This window comes from Leptonychotes weddellii, chromosome 10 (assembly GCF_054177405.1).
Source record: "Leptonychotes weddellii isolate Sample4059 chromosome 10, ASM5417740v2, whole genome shotgun sequence".
Taxonomy (NCBI): Eukaryota; Metazoa; Chordata; class Mammalia; order Carnivora; family Phocidae; genus Leptonychotes; species Leptonychotes weddellii.
The window spans coordinates 297,448-319,182 of record NC_138378.1 but is presented as its reverse complement, the minus strand read 5'-3'; the positions used below and the strand labels follow the sequence as shown (position 1 = coordinate 319,182).

Genomic DNA, 21,735 nt, shown 5'->3' with positions numbered 1-21,735 from the left:
TCCCAGTGTATGAAGCTTGCCTCTTTCTCCTCTCACGGATCGGGGCAGCTCCTGCTGGTCAGAGGGCTCCTGGGCCTCGGGGGGTGGGGGCAGGGGGCCAGGAGAAAGAAAAGCCGGCACCCTCCACGGATGGCTGATGCATGACTGGCCCTTGGCTCCAACCTGCCCATTTGCTGCACGCTGGGGACGAGTGAGAAGCAGGTGGCCCTGCATGGGGTCGGCTGGAACTCTGCTGTTGCCTCTTCTCGGGAGCTGCAAAGATCTTATTCCTGTTGTGAAGCTGCCACACCCCAGCAGCCTTGCAGTCAGGGCCCCATGAGTGGGGTGTGTCGAGGGGCAGCTTTCCGTGCCTTACTGGCTCCCAGCAGGCAGAGACCGCTCCTGCACACGCACCTGTGCACTCCCGGGTGGGGGGGCATGCGCTCAAAGTCCACTCTGGTAAGCTGAGTGTCTGCTCGTCCCTTCAGACGCCCTGGGTGGACTGCGGTCACCCCTGCTGACGCCATGGGAAGAACAGCATTTGGTCTTTTTTCTTCAGGGTTAGAATCATGGGTGGGGTGTGGTGAGAAAGCAGGATGCAACTGTAGTAACTGATTTATCTTGTCCGAAAAGTGGATAATGGGAAATTTGTCAATAAAGCATTCCTTTGGGGAAGAGCCCATGTGAGCTTGTGTGGTATGCCTCACTTCATTTGTGAAGGTCAGGAAAGAGTGGCAGGTAAACCCACCGAGATCCTGTGCCTTGGGCCCACAGCTGGGGGAGAGGGAGGGGCGGGCGGGGCGCCGGTAAAGCTCACGTGCAAATCCCAAATCTTCAGTCCCGTGAATGAAAACAGCGTGCCGCGAGAGTGTTGTGGTGACAAATCTGGGGGGTGTCTGAGGAAGGGGAATATGGAGGGTGAGAAGGAGCTAGCCTGCAAGCAGGGTCAGGGCTAAGCAGCTAGAGGCCTGCAAGCCAGGCACTAGAGAGGCTGGTTGGCAGATTTGCCGCATTGAAGGGTTTGGGCCTATTCGGGAGCCGCTTGGAAATCCTGCAAGCATCTAATTTCATTGCAGTTACACCCGAGCTGTGAGGGACTGGAAAGCCACAAGTATCCCCTAGTCAGGTGCAGAGTCTCAGGTGGAGGAAGGCCACTGAGCGGGCAGCGGGCGTCATAAGTAAGAGTCCCATCCTTACACCCCCCTACCCCCACAGGTGGGACCATGTGAACAAAGGTAAATGACAGCCTTGAACAAACAAAGCAACTGTCAAGTGAAGCTCTCCTGAATTAAGGTAGCACAGACGAAGTGGGGTGACGGGGCCCTCACAGCAGGGACGGCAGGCTCCAGTCAGCAGGGTCGGCAAATAGGTCAGCTGCCACGGGAGGCCTCAGAGTGTGTGCATGGGCACTGGTGGAGCAACCCAAGGGCAGTTTGAGGACGCCTTTGTTAACACTGTCTGCAAGATTCAAAAGTGGATCCAGTCCATGCTCAGAAACAGGCTCTGGTTCCCCACCCGTCACCTGCCCGCCCTCTGTGATGACTCTCTCTTTTTTTTTTTTCCAGAGATTTTATTTATTCATTGGAGACAGATACAGAAAGAGAGAGAGCATGAGCAGGGGGAGAGCAGAGGGAGAGGGAGAAGCAGGCTCCCCACTGAGCCAGGAGCCCGATGCGGGGCTCAATCCCAGGGCCCTGGGATCACGACCTGAGCTGAAGGCAGATGCTTAACGACTGAGCCACCCAGGTGCCCCGATGACTCTCCTTTTTTAAAGATTTTATTTATTTGAGGGGTGCCTAGGTGGCTCAGTCGGTTGAGCATCTGCCTTCGGCGCAGGTCGTGATCCCAGGGTCCTGGGATTGAGTCCCGCGTCGGGCTCCCTGCTCAGCGGTGAATCTGCTTCTCCCTTTGCTGCTCCCCCCCCCCATCAAATGAATAAATAAAATCCTTTAAAATATATATATATTTTTTTTATTTGAGAGCACAAGCAGGGGCTCGATCCCAGGACCTGAGATCATGACATGAGCTGAAGGCAGACGCTTCACCGACTGAGCCCCCCAGGTGTCCCTGTGATGAATCGTTACTTGTTCATCCTTTCTTTCTTCACGAAAAGGCAAGCAAATGTGAAAGGGTATTCTCATTCCTTTCCCTTTATTATTCATAAGACTGTTCCTGTGCTCTGCTTTTCCTTAATGCCATGCCCTGGAGTGCTAGCCACACCCACCCCGAAGGCCCTTTGAGGGAGACCCATCTTTCTGCCGGCCTGGTACCCATATGTGTCTATTCCTGCTGTTGTGAGTGTTCCTGGTGGTCAGCGCCTTTCCTGGGAGCATCCGACTTCCCTTTGGGATCCGAGAGCAGGCTTGCTCCAGGTGTAACAGCAGGGAGGGCTTAGTAACTTGACATTGCATGAACTGTGCACCCCACACGATAGTCCAGGACAACAGTCAGCTGGTATAAAGAGTGAAAAGCACATTTACCTTCATTTACTTTGGGAATGGGTTCCATGAGGCCTTTTGTCTTTGTGGTGGTTTTCTTTTCTTTTTCTTTCTTTTTTTTTTTTAATTAGGCTCCACATTGGGTGTCCCAACATGAGGCTTGAACTCAAGACCCTGAGATCAAGACCTGAGCTGAGATCGAGTCAGACGCTTAACCAGCTGAGTCACCCAGGCACCCCATGTAATCTTCATTTATTAATACTAAAATAGTCTGTGGGTAAGAATATATGAGGCTTTGTGGGATAGAGGAATCTGATGTGGACCCAGCCCTGAAGGGCTTTGCAACTCCATTTGTTGGGGAAGACAAGGTATTACCTTACATAATAGACGTGTGTGAGGTGAGCTTTGAGAGCTTGGAGGACCAGAGCAGGTGGGGGGCAGTTAGGAGCAAGGGCACCCTTGGGAGGAGCTGCTGTTGGAGGGCGAGGATAAAGAGGTCCGCCTCGCCTGATCAAGGGGCACAGACAACACAGGGGCTGACGACCGCCACTGTCAGCATTTCACAGGTACCTTTTCTGTTTTATTTTCTCTGAACAGGTTGGATTGCTTATTTATAAACACACTTGTAAGGATGAACTTTTCACATCATGTATCTTGCTCATTTACTTTCAGGAACTAACTCAAGAATTATTTATGCTGTTATGTAGCCTTTGTATACATTTATTTATTTGACAGCAAGAGAGAGCACAAGCAGGGGGAGGGGCGGAGGGAGAGGGAGAAGCAGGCTCCCTATTGGGCAAGGAGCCAATTCAGGGCTCAATCCCAGGACCCTGGGATCATGACCTGAGCCAAAGACAGACGCTTAACCGACTGAGCCACCCAGGTGCCCCTTTTGTATACATTTTTAATAACTGTACTGTTCCAGGGGTGCCTGGGTAGCTCAGTCGATTAAGCATCTGACTCGATTTCAGCTCAGGTCATGATCTCAGGGTCGTGAGATCGAGCCCCGGGTCAGGCTCTGCACTGGGCATGGAGCCTGCTTAACATTCTCCCTCTCCCCCTCCCTGCCCCCTCTCTCCCTCCCAAATAAATAAATAAATAAATAAATAAATAAAAATAAACCCACAAAACTATACTGTTACATTTGAGTGTGCTTGTATAGTTGGGCAGGTTTTTGTTTTCACTATTATAAGTAACACCATCAAGAGCATAAAACTTTTTCTGTATTTGGGAACATTTTCTTAAGGAGGAATATCCCTAAAGTGGCACTACTAGATCAAGGAGGGACTCATTAAGGCCTGGCTCATTCATGTTTGCAGCTTCCAACACGGGCTGATACTGGTACCAGGTCCGTTTTATTCTTTCCTTTCTCCTGTGATTCTGTCCTGGGATCCTTCATCCTCTTGAATCAATAGACAGTATTAATCCGGCCTTTTCTTCTTACTGTCTGCTTGATGTTGCAGTTTACTGACTGCCAGGAGACTTCCTGAGCTCCCAGCGTGATGGCAGGGAGGTGTAAGAAGAGGGCAGAGGTGGCTAGGGGTCGGAGCTTGTTGGCAAAGAGCCTGGATTTTACTCAGGTGTCTTAGGAGGCCTTGGATGTCATCAGGTTTCTGTTTGAAGAAGACAACTCCGCTGAACGGAACATGGCCATGGGCACGCGTGGAAGCGAGGAGGCAGAAGCACTGACCAGAAAGATCTGTTTGGGTGGCTTCTGGATGAAAACTGGCACATGCCAGAGGAGCAGACACAGCAGGCACCGAATAAATGGTAGAACTGTTTTCGGTGACAGGGAGTGATAGCGAAAGGTGGTGGGAAGGCCTTCGCTCCCAGGTGGTCAGCAGGATGAGCAGAAGCCCTACCTGGATAGGGAAGTGAGTGGACATTGGTCCTCCCGCTTTCCCACGCTGCTGTTTGAAGGCGATTCTGGGAGGGTGGCTGGAGAGTGGCTGTGGCACTTCAATGATTGGGCAGCGGGGTAAGGAAGTCCCATCCCTGAGCTTCAGGGAAGAGCAAATGCGAGTCCCTAACAGTGGCCCGAGGAAAGGGGGCGTCGGCCTCCGGGTCATTTCCCACCAGCTCCCTCTGCCGTTCTTTGATGAGGACAGTTACATGTTATCACTCTTAACGTATGGCGCTGAGCAAACTCAGCTGCAACACAAGGCCCCGCACCCCTTTCCCGCGGCTCACCGCATCACCTGTCCGCGCACCTGAGAGCACAACGGGCCCTGGCAGGAGGCTCCGCCCCCGCGCCTCGGTCCCGCCCCTGCCAGACGGCAGGCGCTTCCGGCTCCGCGGTGCGAGCTCCGCCCACAGCTCCCGGGGCTTCCGTTCCTGGGCTGTCACTTGGGGCTCCGCCCCTGGGCTGTCGCTCGAGGCTCCGCCCACGCAAGGCGTTTCGGAGCCTCCGCGGCTGTCACTTGCGGCTCCGCCCAATGCGGGCGGAGTCCCCGCCCCGCCCCGCCCCCAGCCTAGCGCTCTGGGCGCGTGCGCGGCCTGCCCCGTCCGTGGCTCCAACCTGCGGAGCCCACGTTCTTCCGGGGGCGCGCGCGCCTGTGCGGGTGCGTGCGTGAGCGTGCGTGAGCGTGCGCGTCCCCGCTGCCTGTGCCGGTGCTGCTCCCGCGCCCTCTGCCGCCGCGGCCCCTGCCCCGCCGCCGCAGCCGCCGCCGCTCGGGGTCCCCCAGACGCAGCCCCGGCTGAGGACCGCGTCGGCCGGCTGCCCAGCAGCGCCGCGGAGCTGAGGAGCGGAGCCGCGGAGCCGGCGGGAGGGCGGGCGGGCGGACAGGTGAGCTCGCGGCGGGCCCGACGGGCCTCCCGTCAGGCCGGGACAGTCGGCGCGGGCCGCGGGGGTCTGCAGGGGGCGCGGGTGAGGGGCGAGGGGGCCGCGAGGTGAGGGAACCGTGGGGCGCGGGGCGGCGCGCCCGCAGTCGGAAATGGCGGTGACCCTCCCTCCGGGTCGGGGGGCGCAGGGCGGGGGCCGGCGGGGGGCGCTTCCCCGGAGCGACCGCTGTGGCGGCGGGGCCGGATGGACGCTGCGGCCTGGAAAGGGGGACGGGCGGGAAGGCGCGCCTCCCGCGCGCTCCAGGCCTCGCGCGAGCCTCGGTCGGGGTGACCCGAGGGGTCTGTGCCGGCCGACCGGTGCCGGGGTGCTCCCTGGGTCCGCAGTTGGGTCGGGGCACGACCCGGTCTGGGCGCAGCGCCTCGGAGCAGCCTGCGTTCACATGTGGGTGGGTAGGTGGGGCCGCAGTCCCGGCGGGGGGGGTGGTCTCACGGTCTGCGCCGAGCTCCCTCGGTCCATCCCCCATTCTGCCGGATCGTGGTCAGCGCGCGGCCTTCCCCCCGCCCCCACTGTTCCCGTGACCGACCGGAGGGTCTTTTCCTTCCTGGGGGGGCGGGGGGAGGGTGGTTGAAAACCGCTGCTTTGAGGGAACCACATCATCTGGTCCCTGGGTCATTATGTTAGAGGCCGGGGGACTGACATTTGTTCCTTAACGCGCTGTAAATTAATCTCTTAGATTAAAATTATTTGGTTTGCAAAAATAATGTTTTATCGAGCCATGATTTTAAGCAGGGCTTTGTATTGTAGTCTTTGAGGAGACAGTATTGGGAACTCATCCGTTCAGGTTCTAACTTGTTTGTGTCAAGTGGCTGGATTAAGAGCTCCTTTTTTCATGTGCCTGACAGATGATTTCTCAAAATTCATTCAGTTGTGTCATACAGGAAGAGGAAGCAAAAGTTTCAATTTTATTTTGTGTTTTCAGGTTTAGGCCTGATAAGGGACATTTTACTTGCTGGTCATGGCCTAATGGGTACTGTGTTTGAATTGTTAGACACCTTTGTCCTTAATTAGTTGTTTGTTGAAAAAAACCATCTTAATGCCAAAAACAGTTATATTGCCTCAGCTATTAACATGGTTGCCTAAAGGCAAAACTCTGGCCAGTGCTTCTAAGATTTTACATCCGTTTATTTGCTTCTTTCTTGTTAAGTATCCTGCTGGGTTTCGGGATTGAGTAATCTGTTAAACAGGAGATGAAATTGGAAGCCAGGATTTAAGGGCTTTGGGAAATTTTATCATTTAGTGTATGCGGTCCTCCTTTCACCTGTGTCAGGGTTCTGGGACTTGGGGCAGCTCCTGATGGCACGTGGCCAAACCAAGAGCTATAGGAGCTGGTTCTGGCTAGCTGACTGTGTGGCTGATCTGTTTGTGTGATCCAGATGGCCTTTCCCCCCAGTGGTCATTGTGGGTGGTCATTGTTGACCAGCATGGGACTATCAGGGAGATGTGTGTTGCAGGACCCTCAGAGCCCAGCCCCCTTTGGCCCTGGTCTAAGCAGAGCGCCCAGGGCTTGTGTGGTGAGCAGACACTCAGACAGGCGTGTGGTGGATTCTCTGAGCCGTGCTGAGGGACTGGCTCCACTGTGGAGCCAGTGTGGCCTCTGGGATGCCTGTCAGGCCTCTTCCACCCCTCTGTGACCAGCCTCCTACCTTTGGCCCTCTGACCCGCCCCTCCCCCTGCCTCGTCAGCCTTCTTGCTCGTCTCTCAGCAAATTCTGTGTCCTCCAGTCTGCCCGGAACACTCACTTCCTCATCCTCACACTCCATGGGGCCAGGTCTTCCCTGACTACCCTACGTAGGATTTCAGCTTACCACCTCCTGTCTCCTTGCACTCCTTAATTTTCCTACAGCATTTGCTTTAGTATATTAATTATATTTGCTTTTATACTCTGAGATGAGGTCCATAGGGAGTCTGTTTCGTGTGGAGAACTGTTGCTGGCACAAACCAGGAAATACTTGTTGAATCAGTGATAGTGATGAGCTTAGTGACTCCTGTGCAGCACAGTGACTTTGTCACTTGGGGTCATTGTGAGTGAGTACTGAGCACTTACAGGCTCTGGGTTCTGAGGGAAGTGTGTGGCGAGCCACCTGCCCATTGGGAAAGGACAGCCAGTTAAATGATCAGAGAGGTGCTTGAGACCTCCCTCTAAATCTTTTTTGCAATTTCTAATTTAAATTATTTCAAAATAAAAAGTTTTTAAAGTCAGATCTGGTAATAATGCTTCTAGAAATTTTGTCTTTGGTTACTCTCTTCCCTCTCCTTGAGGACCATTCTTCCCCCCCCCCCCCGAAAAACCCCACATGCTAGTCTTAATACTTGGTGACATTTGTTGGTTAAGTGGATTGAGATGGAGTAATCTGTTAGAAGAACTACATGGAGTGAGCCTCAGCCTGAGACTCACTGCTCTGATGCTGTGCAGAAGCAGGCTGAGTCTTGCCTGTGAACTGAAGGGCTCTGGAGCCCTTCACCTCATGCCCCTGTTAACTCAGAATGAGGGAATTCTCTTGTGTTTCTAAGGCTGGTTCTATTAATTAAGGTGGTGTAGAGATTGAAAGGATGCTGTATGTGTCTTAGCCATTTTTGTTCTTGAGTCCTCCAGCATGCAGTGGATAGGTGGCACTGTGCTCAGCTGGGAGCTACCCTGGAGACCAGTGCCTTGCTCAGTGTCAGACCTGGAACTTGAAAATTTAGGCCTTCTGTACCACTTCCTCTACTAATGGCCCACCTGACACCACCATGCAGAATCCCCTAACATGCACCCCTGCTGGATGGTGCATCTTTTTTTTTTTTTTAAGATATTTTTTATTTATTTATTTGACAGAGAGATAGAGAGCACAAGTAGGCAGAGTGGCAGGCAGAGGGAAAGGGAGAAGCAGGCTCTCCGCTGAGCAGGGAGCCCGACGCGGGGCTCGATCCCAGGACCCTGGGATCATGACCTGAGCCGAAGGCAGGCGCCCCTAGATGGTGCATCTTTAGAACCTAAATGTGAGGTGCTCACCTTGGTCCTGGAGTGTAGTACAGGCTCACTAGGTGTTTGTTGAATAAATGACTAAATTGCAGTGGACCTGGGGGGTCCTGATAAGATAGAATTTTGTCGGGGCGCCTGGGTGGCTCAGTCAGGGAAGTGTCTGCCTTTAGCTCCGGTCATGATCCTGGGGTCCTGGGATTGAGTCCTGAATTGGGCTCCCTGCTCAGCAGGGAGCCTGCTTCTTCCTCTCCCTCTGCCTGCCACTCTCCCTGCTTGTTCGTACGCAAGCACGCTCTCTCTCTCTGTCAAATAAATAAAATCTTTTTTTTTTTTTTTAAAGATAGCGTCGGGGCTCCTGGGTGGCTCAGGTCATGATCCCAGGGTCCTGGGATTGAGCCCCGCGTCGGCTCCCTGCTCCGCGGGGAGCCTGCTTCTCCCTCTCCCACCCCCCTGCTTATGTTCCCTCTCTTGCTGTCAAATAAATAAATAAAATCTTTAAAAAAAGAATTTTGTCTAAGGTGGGAGTTGCTTCTAAAGTCAGGGAGTAAAATGAGCACGATATACACAGATACAAACACCCTTGAAAAATTCCTTAACTCTCTTATAAAGTACCCTGTACAGTTTTGGAATATATAATGCCGTAGGCAAACAATGTCTCATCCAATGAGGGCAGCCAGTTTTCCAGTCAAGAGACAGAAAGACCCCTGTGTCTTCTGGGAACTGGTGTCAAGCTTGATGACCAGTCTTTGCACAAGTGGAGAGGAGGCTCTTAGCCCTCAGTGGTGCTCTCGTGAGTCTCTGGGTGCTCTGTGAATAGCAGTTCAAACTACAGTATTCCTCAAATGAGGCTTATGATGATGTTGTGATTGGGTCGTTAGATCATAGCATCCCTGTGCTGCAGATGTCCCTCCTGTGGGTGAGCAGAGTCTGTGCTAGACTTTCCTCCTGAAAATGACAAGACTAGGGCTCCCATGACAGGGGCCTCACTAAAATGGGGGTCATAGTACCTGCCCTGCCTGTCTCTTGGGGGAGTAGGGGGTGATAAGTGGAAAGGTGTCTCATCACCTCCTCCCTAAATATAAGTGACAGCAATGCTGGAAAATGGTAATAGTTCTATTTTATGAAAATGCTACCCCTAATTAAGAGAGGGAATGAACGCCTTTACTGTCCTGACACCAGAGCTGGCTCTCAAATAGTGACCTCCTCTGAAGAGGATTAGCAGCTGGTCTGTTATCAGTAGCTCGGGAAGATTTAAGGATTAGATTACCAAACAACCTTCAGTTTAGATTTTGCTTTTCATCATTCTTTGCATTGATTTTGTTTGAGTACATTGTATGTTTGCAAGCATATTGGTAGTTAACACTGAAATTGCAGAAATGGAGTATAGCATCTATCTAAAGAGAGAAGTATGTAGTGAGACCAGGTGTAGGATGTCACTCAAAATACCATCTTAATCTGTTTCCTCTTTTTTTTTTTTTTTAAAGATTTTTTATTTTTTATTAGAGAGTACAAGCAGGGGGAGCGGCAGGGAGAGGGAGAAGCAGGCTCCCCGCTCAGCAGGGAGCCCAACGCGGGACTGGATCCCAGGACCCTGGGATCATGACCTGGGCCAAAGGCAGACACTTAACCAACTGAGCCACCCAGGTGCCCCACTCTTTTTTTTTTTTTTTTTTTTTAAGACCTGTCTATATAGGGGTGCCTGGGTGACTCAGTCGGTTGGGCATCTGACTCTTGATTTTGGCTCAGGTCATGATCTCAGGGTCCTGGGATAGAGCCCCACATCAGACTCCTCTCTCATCAGGGAATCTGCTGGAGATTCTCTTTCGCTCTCTCATATAAATCTTAAAAAAAAAAAACAAAACCTATCCATTTATTTTTTAGAGAGAGAGTATGTGTGTGCGAAGGGGAGGGGCAGAGGGAGAGAGAATCCTTGAGCAGACTTCCCACTGAGCGCAGAACCCAACGTGGGGCTCCATCCCAGGACCCCGAGATCATGACCTGAGCTGAAACCGAGTCAGATCCTTAACCGACTGAGCCACCTAGGCACTAATCGGTTTCCTTTTTAAGGTCTGAACTGTATACATTAAAAGTTTACTTCATTCCAAAATCAGTCTATATTGTTCACGTATCTACATAAATGGTTTTTAAAGCTTAGTTCTGGGGGCGTCCTGGGATCGATCCCTGTATCAGGCTCTCTGCTCAGCAGGGAGTCTGCTTCTCCCTCTCCCTCTCCCTCAGTGTGCGGGCACGCTCACTCTTTCTCAAATAAAATCTTTAAAAAATAAAAATAGAGGGGCGCCTGGGTGGCTCAGTTGTTAAGCATCTACCTTCAGCTCAGGTCATGATCCCAGGATCCTGGGATCGAGCCCCGCATCGGGCTCCCTGCTTGGTGGGAGGCCGGCTTCTCCTTCCCACTCCCCCTGCTTGTGTTCTCTTTCTCTCTCACTGTCAAATAAAATCTTAAAAAAAAAATAAATTAAAAAAGTAAAAATAGGAAAAAAACTTAGTTCTGTGGCAGAAACCCAACTAATATTTTTAAAAATTATGTGATATGAGTGATCAGTGAATATTCCTTGAATAGATGAGTGTGAATGAACCTTAATTGTCATCATGGGCTATTTGTAATTTTATTGTCTTTTTAACTTTTCTACATTTAATGTGTATCACTAGCAAATATGGTGGTTTACAAGATGAAATGTTTAATCATTTGGTGTCTCTGTTGCTATGTTCTGAGGAATTCTGTGCCAATTGGTTATAAAGTTGCAGTCCTGGGAGTCAGAGGATTGGAATGCTGACTTGCCACCCCTATCAGCTGTGCCCCACCCTGGCTATCTCTGGGACAGCCAGCCCCTTTCTTAGAGAGCACTCCCTGCCCTGTGCCTCTGTTTTTGTCACTGGGTGGAGTGGAAATGTATAGAAACCAGCAGAACCCAAATCTCTTGTCAGTTTCTGACTTTGCATTGGTTCAAGGACTGGGGGCTGGATTCAGACGGTCCCAGTAGAATGGCGGCGAGGGGGCTGGAAGTGCATAGCCCCAGCTAAGTTGCAGGCACTGGGCAGGGGTGGCCGGGCTCTGCAGAGCAAGCATGTGCTAGCACCTGGCTGTTTTTTTTCCTATTATTGGAAGGGATTAGCAGCATAGCAAATGTTTGATTTTTAGCTAGGCAGTCCCGTTGAATTTTCTTATTAAAGAGGGGTGTCTTTTGTGAGAGGGTGTTTCTCTAAGATAAATAATGAAAAATTTCTAGGTCAAAGAGTACAGACCTTATAGTTTGGGCCATATATTACAAAGTTTATATTCTCTGTTGCAATGTGTATCTTTTCCTCTTCACTCATATGAGATCTTAACATTTTATATTTTGGTGCTCATTAAGCTACTGCTATAGCGTTTGATAATGATATCTCAGAGTTGCTTTTTTTTTTTTTTGGCCAGTTGCAGTAAATTGTGTTAAGAATTTAGTTATAAATAAAATGAGTTTAATTATAAAAGAACTTTTTAAAAAGTACGTAAAACTAATCAATATCTGTTTTTTAACTTAAAAAGAAGTATTCTGGGTAAAGATTTTTGCTGGATGTATTTATCTTGTACTTTGAATCATGAGGCTCCTCACGTCTAAATCTAAAGTTCAGAATTTTGAAATGGAATCCAGTGGTCCAGTTTTATTTTGAGATGAAACTAGAAAGTCTACAATTTAAGGATGACAATTATGTATGAAGTATTTCTTAACTCTTAACAGCGTTGATACTGTTTGAAACAGTATGTTTTCTCATGGAATTCACTTAGAGGATCCCTCCCCCTACCCTCCAGTAGCAAACCCTCTGCTTGTGACTAGGCCGTTTTCCTTAATGCACAGCAGCCGTAATTCCCAGGACAGCCTTGCAAGGTAGCTGTTATCCAATTTTATAGATAAGGAAACTGACAGTTACATATTTACTCTAGTATAAAGGTGTGGTATTGAAGAATAAGCACAAATAATGCCATCACATGTTAGAATGACAACATACACAGTTTACACCTTTTAAACTGTTGTTTCTGTTGGTGCTGTTCTCTGTTGCACCATCCTGCCTGGTTGGGTAAGCCTAACTGATTGTTACCAACAGCATCCTTCTTCCTGGTGTGTGTCCTCCCACACTTGTTTCATTTGCCTCTGCTTTTTCTTTCAGAAAAATGTACCCATGGAGGGGGCGCCTGGGGGGCTCAGTGGGTTACGCGTCTGCCTTCAGCTCGGTCATGATCCCAGGGTTCTGGGATCGGGTCCCACATAGGGCTCCCTGCTCAGTGGGGAGTCTGCTTCTCCCTCTGCCTGCCACTCTCCCTGCTTGTGCCCTGTCTCTCTGAAAAATAAATAAGTAAAAATTTAAAAAAAATACAGAAGACCTGTCTTCAAGGCTTTGGCGGGGGGTGGGGGGCATCTAATGAGGTAAGGCTATAGTGAACTGTTTGCTCTTCTGCACCTGTGACCACCACCAACGAGGTGAGCTGTCCACCAGCTGGATGGTTATTCTAGGGTGAAGCCAGGACAAAGTCCACAGGCCCACTGCAGGGTGGAGCATGTGGGTCTGATGAATTGACAGGTTTACCCATATCTGCCTTACAACACGCTGTGACTGTGTGACCAGTTTAAAATATGCCACAAGTAAAAGGTACAAATCACAGACCACTTAGGAAGATTTGCATATTTCTCCCAAACGACTACAGGTTCAAGAGTATGCCCATTAATACCTGTTTGCATTGCAATCCACTGGCCTGAGTGAGGACAGGATGATGTTAACAGCTGGCTGGACAGACTGATGTACCTGGCTGTCAAGAGCCCCTCAGAGGATGTTACAGTTACCCTTTCCATGGGTTAAAAAAAAATAATAAGATTTTATTTATTTGAGAGAGAGAGGAGGAGCAGGGGGAGAGGGGCAGCAGGCAGAGGGAGAAGCAGGCTCCCCGCTGAGCAAGGAGCCCTATGTGGGACTCGATCCCAGGACCCGGGGATCAGGACCCAAACTGAAGGCAGACGCTTAACCCACTGAGCCACCCAGGCATCCCAGGTTTTCTATATTTTTAAAAGGCAAATGACGGGGCGCCTGGGTGGCTCAGTGGGTTAAGCGACTGCCTTCGGCTCGGGTCATGATCCTGGAGTCCCTGGATCGAGTCCCGCATCGGGCTCCCTGCTTGGCGGGGAGTCTGCTTCGCCCTCTGACCCTATCCGCTCTCATGTGTTCTCTCTTTCTCATTCTCTCTCTCTCAAATAAATAAATAAAATCTTTAAAAAAATAAATAAATAAAAAATAAAAGGCAAATGACAAGGCAAATTAATAACATGGATTTTTTTTTTTAAGTTTAAGAGGTAAAAAGAAAACACCTTGTACATCTAAAAAGTATGCAACAAGGGTGCCTGCTGAGCACAGAGCCTGATGCAGGGCTCGGTCTCACAACCCTAAGATCACAACCTGAGCTGAGACCCTGAGATCACGACCTGAGCCAAAATCAGGAGCTGGACGCTCAACCGACTCAGGCACCCAGGCGCCCCAACAGCATTGTAAACTTTGTCTATATATGTGTTTGGTTTTGTTTTAAAAATACAGTAAAGGGTTTTAATGTAGTACCTTATTCAGGTGAGGCTTAATGCATAAGAAATTAAGTTATTTGTGCTTAGGGTAGGGACAGATTGCTCCCATTTGTGAAACAGGTAACTGAGAATCAAGTTTTACAGCACTTGGGGGTCAGACTTGGATTTGAATGGCAACGCCACCAATCCCCAGCAGAGTGACCTCAAGTAGGTTCCTCAGTGTTTCTGAGCCTTGGTCTTCTCTGTAGATTGGAGATCATACTAGTAATAACTAGTATTTATTGTGTACAAGGCACTATTACGAGCACTTCACACAAGCTAGGTCACAGACATACCAGCTAGACTATTTCCATTCCCATTGGACAGAGGGGAGGTGGAGATGTTGAGCAGCTTGCCCCAGGTTATGGAGCCCATGAGCGGCCGAGCCGAGTTCCAGCCCAGGCAGGGGACCTGAGCTGCCCTCCCACCACCCGCTGGACCAGGTGCCTGTCCAACAGACTTCTTGGGAATACCTGGTGGTGTCCAAGGCATGTGTGCCTCCAAGTGCCTGCACGTGGTAAGCACTCCCGAAATTGTAGCTGCCGTGTTGGTATTACAGCAGTGATCGCAAGTTCTGCCACAGTTGTAACAGCTTTCTGTTGTGAGGTATGCACGTATATTTTCACACTCACTGCCTCTGACATCAGGCATCTCTTACAGTTGGGTTATCAGCACCGTGTACTTGGTTTCATTCTAGATTTGTTGGGATAGTTTGATTCTGGTCATGGCTGCAGGCAGGGGTCACTCTGAAGCCATGTCCATCTTCATCAAAGGCTGGCCATCTCCCCGGGGACTTTCACACTGGGCAGTAAGAATCACAGTGCAGGGAAGTCATGCCATTTCCAGCAGGTGTGTTTGGGGATGTGTTCCTCTTGGAGACACAGAAGACATTGGGCCTCATCTGTCGCATTTTATGAACTCTTAACCCCCTGGGCTTTAGAAAATTCTTCCTGGCAGGCATTCACTTGGTTTCCCAGCACTTTCTGCCATGATACAAAGTATCTCTGGGTTCGCTGGCTCTGCATGCTGATTCTTACACCCAGTCTGCAGAGAGCCTGGTGCCTACCTGGGTTGAAAAGTACCTGTGACTTTAATATCCTGAGATTTTAGGTGTTGTGAGGTTAAAACATCAACAACCAAAAAAACCTAATTCTCATTACTTTTATGAGAAATATTTTGTCTTCCACGCTCTAGTTTCATGTTTAGATTTGGGAATATATTAAGGTTTTCTGGAAACTTTTGGTCATAAGTAATGGTTCTGCCCTAGAATCTTTTTCTCTAGCAGTGTGCACAGAGGAGTACTTGCTGGCTCCAGGGCTGTGAGGGGTGGAAATGTCATGCTCTGGGTGCAGGAGTTCTAGCTGGTTTCAGGCTGCCTTTATAAAGGGCATTAGAAGCTCTTAGTGCCGTGTTGCTGGCCGACTCCATGGCCTCACCTGGTGTCACCCAGATTCATTTCCCTGTTGTTTGCACCTCCAAGGATGAGTGGGCAGGACCAGGGCAGGGTCCGAAGTGGTGGGCATTTGTTAGAGGACAGATTCTCTCCCAAATTGGTCCATAAGTAACCTCCTTTCTGAGGAATAAGTTTTTGGGAATGTTCAATTTTTACTCATTTATTTGTTCATTTATTTTTTAATCTCCTCATAGTTAAACACATACTTATTGTGATTTTGCTCAGCTTCTGACTTCCTTTTCCTTTTAACTTACTGTATCCCAAGCATCAGTTAACTAAAGAAAATCCTTACTTGGCTTCTGGACATAGTCATTACTGACAAAAATAATTCAACACACATTTACTGAATGCCCTGCCAGGACTTGGGGCAGTTGCTCAGTCTATAAGTTAGAAGGGCTTCGGGGGGGCTAGGTGTGTTCTTGTGTTTTGGCAGCCATCAGTTTTACTGTTTGGGAAACCCAAGATTCTGTGCAGGGGTGTGGCCCTGGGCTGTCTTTTCTGTTCTTCCTCAGTACCTGTCTGCTGTAGCCTGTGGCCATCAGTCTTGTTGCTTCCTCTCTTGTAAATCATGAGGGCAGGACGTTCACTTTCTTTAGTATAGAAATACACGGACACTGTTCTTTGTAACCAAGTGTATGGCTCATTGTGGGGAGCATGCTATTCTTCCTGTGCCTTAGATTTAAACCCATTCCCTCTCTTGTGCTTTGATGATTGGTGGGGAGGTTGTCCTTAAAGAAGTGACCGTTTTACTCTTTCTGTTCTCTTTGTTTTAAGGCTTAGCATCATTGTTGCTTTTTATTCTTCTTAGAATTAAGGAGGAGAGGTAAAATCTTTTGGGGTTCCTATATTTCCAGTGACTTTAGGAATTCTTTACATTGGAAATTCATTTTCAGTTAGGAATAAATATAGAAGACTCTGTGACATGGGCATCATCTCTTGTTTTCCACATTTGTTGACTCTTGCTTAGAATTTCTTTGAATATATAAATGGAGTTAATTGGTGCCAATTCTATTCTGCAGTATATTGATTTTTTTTCCTTTCAGAATAGATAACAAATTCAGAGTCAGACATTCAGACCATTGTTTTTCTGAGCCTCTTCACTGGGTTTCTGAGTCTGTCCCAGCACTGGTGGTGCGGGCCCTCCCTTGCCTGAGGTAGGTGCTCCAGACCCACCTGCTTCTTGAATGTTCTTTGGCAGATTACTGCCTGGTGCATCAAAGATCTTAGAGGAAAATTCCTGGTCTTTGGAACATCCATTCTATTCCTTTTCTTTTTTTTTTTTAAGATGTTATTTGAGAGAGGGACAGAGCACGTGCGCATGTTGGGGTTGGGGAGGGAGGCAGAGGGAGAGGGACAGGCAGACTCCACGGGGCTGAGATCATAACCCGAAGCTGAAGCCAAGAGTTGAATGCTCAACCGACTGAGCCATCCAGGCACCCCTGTTGTATTTTATTCTTTAGTATTTTTATTTTTAGCAGTTTTTCTTCTGTAGGTTTCGGTCCGAGTGCATGAGGCAAAGCAGCAGTACCCTTCCCAGACTTCACCCTTCCTTCCCAGAGGTGTTTGCTGGTGGTCACCCCTCACTCTCACGCTGTGGCACACCACACCACTGTCTGCCGACTGGTCACCTCGCGAATTACCTGTACCTTCCATCCTGATCAAGGCAGCAGCACCTTTACCTCCTGTCCCCACTCTTGGCAGTTCCTGTGTGCTCACCGTTGTGACTTTGTCTTGCTCCATCAACAACATGTGTTGTCTGTCATCTCCTTAACCTGAGGGTGCCAGTGCTTCTTCCTGTCCTTCTCATCTTACTCCAACTTGTGTTGTCTGTCCTTTTACCTTTATGCTGTCAAGGTGTGACCATAAAGTTCTTGTCTGTAAGTTTATCTTTGAAAATCATAAAATGGTTATGTTATTTCCACTTGTGAAAACAATGTTTACTATAGAGCCAGGGTCCTGTTCTCTGATTACGTGTTCTTTCCAGAGTAGTGTCAGCTCTCTGTCAGGGTTCCAAATAGCTTTTTTTTTTTTTTTTTTTAAACACTATTTACCTTTTTCTTGGCTTCTATATTTTCAGATTCCCATGATATGGTGCATTATCTCTGTGGCCTGGAACTTTTATTTGGGCACTCTGTCTTCCTGCCCCTAGCCAGACAGTGGCTCCTGAGGCTGCCGGTCCAGCCACGATCCCTGTTTGACCCACCGTAGAAAGAGAGGCTGGAGAGTGCTGCGTGGCAGCCACAGAGGCCTCTGCATCTGGGAGGGGTACCCCCAGAGAGAGTGAGAAAGAAGCCCGTGGTGCGGTTTCATACTTCTTCATGCCTTCATTGCTGAACAACAGCACCTGGTCTGCAGGCCATAAAGCCTCGGCTTGGGGGACACAACTCTACACACTGAGGAGGTGTGGCTCACGGGGCTTACCTTGCGATTGCTTTTCAGGTCCTCCTTGTCCTCAAACCAGGTGCTTGTATTAAAACACACTTGTTTTCGGTAGCATTATCTAATGGTGTGTGTGGAAATACCAAAGAATTTATAGCTTTTGTAAAGTGAGGCTGCCTCACATAATTTCGGAGGTTTTTGAATAAAGTATGCTGATAATGGAACAAAATAAGGAGCCCCCCAAATAGACTTCACATGTGGAGTTTTACAGTAAGCCGGAGGCATCCTGCAGGTCTTGGGGAAAGACAGGCCATTTGCGGGGGGGGGTGGTTCTGGGGGCTCTGGGTGAAGCTGGTCTTTGTCTCCTGCCATGCCCATATTAACTCCAGATGAAGCAGACTACCTGTGGATGAAAACCTTTAGAAGAAAATACAGGAGAATTTACTTTTGGCTTTGGGATTGAGAAGGACTTTTGAACAAAAGCAGAAAGGAAACATATCATCAGTTTGCAAAGATTTGATACATTCAGTTACATAAAATTAGGAATTTGTGAGATCTCTCGCACAACAGCGTGCATAGAGTTAATAGCACTGAAGTGTGCACTGAAAAATGGTTAAGATGGTAAATTTTGTTTTTTTACCACAATAGAAAAATTTAAGGACTTATGTTCATCAAAAGACACCATGGTAAGTGAAAAGACCTGTGAACTAGGAGAAGATTTTTGTTGCGTTTGTAGCGGGTAGATGATTGGTGTCCTGGAGACAGATGCCGTAGCCCCTCGGGTACTGACCACAGTCCCACCGCCATTGGGCAGACAGAAGGCACTGCCCTCTGCGGTGCACACGGGGTGAGGACTCAGGCCGAGCAAGGCACCGTTCTGCCCGGTAGATGGGTGCAAACTCAGAAGCCTGGCAGTGCCCATCACTTTGGGGGGGGCAGTGGCAGGTAGGGTGCTGAGTGGTGCGGTCCTCTGGGGGCAGGTGGCATACCTCACCCAGTAGAGACTGCCAGTTCCCTGGGACCCTAAGTTCCACTTCCAGGTATACTCCGAGCAGCAGTTCTTCATAAATGGTTATGGTGAAGGACCAGATTTTCTTTAATTTCCAGTCTGTCAAACACTGATAATACTTTTGTGAACTACAATGAAAATGACTAAGTAGAAAAGTAAATGACAAACAAAACATAAAATACAAGCCCAGATTTTTTCTTCTCTTTTATTTTTTAAATGAACATACAGTAAACTAGACACCACCCTTTTTTTTGGATATACTGTTCTCTGGGTTTAATACATACAAATTTGTGTAACCATCACATCCTCTTCCCGGCCCCTTCTGAGGAACCAGAGCATGTAACCTTTGAGACTGTCTCTTGCACTCAGCATCCTGTCCTTGGGAATCATCTAAGTTGTGTACAGAGTGCTTTGTTCCTTTTTATTAGAAACTTTCAAGCTCTTTTTCTGTAGTGGCTGCCCCATTTTGTGTCCCACCAGCAGTGTGAGGGTTCTAGTCACTGCTCACCCTCATCAACCCTCCCTGTGGTCTGTTATTTTTTTTTAGCCATTCTCATAGGTGTGTAGTAATGCTGTAGTTTTAATTTGCTTTTCCCAAATGAATAAAGACATTGAGTATCTTTTCCTGTGCTTAGTTGCTGTTGCTGTAGCAGTTTGTGAACTCTTGCTGTGGAGTTTTGCAAATACCACTAAGCCTGAGCCCTCTGGCACTAGCGTAAAAAAACTTGCACACCAGGATTTGCTCAGGAATGTTCAGAGCAGCATTGTGATAGCAAAACCTGGGAATGTCCCCAGCATCCTTCAGTGGAAGAATGGATTGATAGGTTGTGTGGTCTGTTTACAAACTGGAGTTTATCCAGTACTGGAAATGAAGTATGACTACATCCAGCGATGTGGGTGGGTCCTAGAGACATACTGAGTTTCAAAAGCAACCTAGAAGGTTGCATATAGTGTTAGGACATTTTTTTTTTTAAGTTCAAAAAGTTGAAACTATGGGCGCCTGGGTGGCTCAGTTGGTTAAACGACTGCCTTCGGCTCAGGTCATGATCCTGGAGTCCAGGGATCGAGTCCCGCATCGGGCTCCCTGCTCGGCAGGGAGCCTGCTTCTCCCTCTGACCCTCCCCCCTCTCATGTGCTCTCTGTCTCTCTCATTCTCTCTATCTCAAATAAATAAATAAAATCTTTAAAAAAAAAAAAAAAGTTGAAACTAAATAATGTTTAGGGAGAAACATATGAGGTAATATTTTAAAGTAAGAGAATCAGGCATTAATTCAGGGTAATAAATATGGGAAGAACACAGGAAGCTTCAAGATTGTTAGTAATTTTCAAGTTTTTAATTTGAAGGATGGGGTTGTGGTGTTTATCACTATGCATTATAAGTTATATATTCCCCAGGTGCCTGGGTGGCTCAGTCGGCTAAGTATCCGACTCCTGATCACAGCTCAGGTCTTGATCTCAGGGTCATGAGTTCAAGTCCCACATTAGGCTCCACACCAGGCGTACAGCCAACTTAAAATACGTGTGTGTGTGTTCTATATATTATTCCATTCTGTGTATCAAATATTACATAAAAAATACTTAGAACAAAAATAGCTTTCCTTTTAAGATGTTTTCAAATCTGTTCTTCCAAAGTTGGCACGTGCTTCGATTTTTCCCCTAGCAGTAGGTTGAATTCAATAGCAGCTTTTTAAAACGTGTGCTGCATGCAGAGACCACATCTGAGAATACAGGAGTCCAAATACTCGGCTCTTTTCCCTAAAGGTCTCTAAGTCTTTTAAGGAGCATAGACAGGACCTGTGAGATTGGGGATTTTTGTCTCTTTTGTTAATTTTGTTCACTGATAAATCTCCATCTTTGAGAACAGCATGGCATGTGGCAGGTGCTCTATAAACATCAGTTGAACAAATGAACAACACAGACACCTGCTCAAAGCCCAGGATGGCTCCCCAGGACACGATAGGACTCTGTTGTTTATACTGGGAGCAGTGGCCAGGAAAGGGTTCCCAGAGCCAGGGGTGTCTCTGCAGAGCTCTGGGGTCCAAATAGGAGCTCTCCACGTCAAAGGAAGCAGGGCATTGCTTTAGGAGAGCCCAGGTGTTCGTGTGTGACAGTACTGTGTCTGCCTAGGACAAGTGGTCCTGCCAGTCATGCCCCGAGACCCAGTGTACACGGTGGTGGGAAGATGCTGGTAGTGGGCAGGCCAGGGAGCTGGGGTTTGGTGCTGCAGCCTGTGGGGTGTCAGAGAAGGACCTGAGAGATGTGATGGGAGCAGAGCTGTACATCACAGACTCACCCTAGCAGCAGCGAGGGAGGACAGACTGAGGAGGACAGACCATGTGTCTTCCAGAAAACCCTCCCTCTTCCCAGGTTTCTGCCTCTGGTGCCTGGCGATCTCTGACCATTTTAGAGCTCATTGTTCCCTGCTTGTGTGTGTATGTACCTTCTTGTCTGCCCAGCCCTTGGGTTCCTTTTAGCAGCACAAACCAGGATGTACTGCAAGGATGCAAAATTGGCCCCTTTCTTTGTTTTTAAAGACATGATGTTACTAAAGAAGATCCAGCCCAGAGATTGTGGTTTAACCTTCCTGGAGTGAAGACTGGGAGCAGACTTCTGACAGCAGTTCATAAATTACAACAAGTGTAGTTCAGGTAGGCGTGGCTGCTCTCCAGACCTTGAGTGTGGGTCTCAGGGATGCCTTGAAACGGGTAAGAACAAGTTTAGGAAGAACAACAGGACGCGGTGTTGCTTCAGACAGCGGGGGGTAAATTCCCACATCATCACCCCATGGAAATATAAAGACATCTGGAAGGACTGAACCCAGTGAACACTGCTCACTGAATCAGCAGAGCTGGGATGTCATCGCATCTCAAGGCTGGCGATGCTTCCGCGGGACCAGGGCCTGGAGAGACCAAAGGGAATGAGAGGGGAGCAGAGGCAAGAAACTGGCAACCCATGCTGGGGGTAGAAGTGTCAGCAGCTACAAAACCGGTGTTCTCCCTCAGTTTGTAGTGTAGGGTAATATGTTTCAGGTGAGCTGTTTCCTGTATTGGAAGAGTGTCTCTTTTTTTTTTTT

General features: G+C 48.6%; 1 protein-coding gene across 3 annotated transcripts in view; it reads left to right on the top strand.

Moving 5' to 3' along the window:
• Positions 1-4,952: 4,952 nt before the first annotated feature.
• Positions 4,953-21,735, top strand: part of DNAJC5 (DnaJ heat shock protein family (Hsp40) member C5) — a 38,855-nt gene continuing 22,072 nt past the window's right edge. The window contains exon 1 of one of the 3 annotated variants that reach the window (XM_081832396.1): positions 4,953-5,202. The gene's annotated coding sequence lies outside the window, so the exon portion shown is untranslated. Of the gene's footprint in view, positions 5,203-20,227; positions 21,311-21,735 lie in introns of those variants that run through there. The other 2 variants (XR_014148998.1, XM_081832398.1) reach the window with 2 other exon arrangements.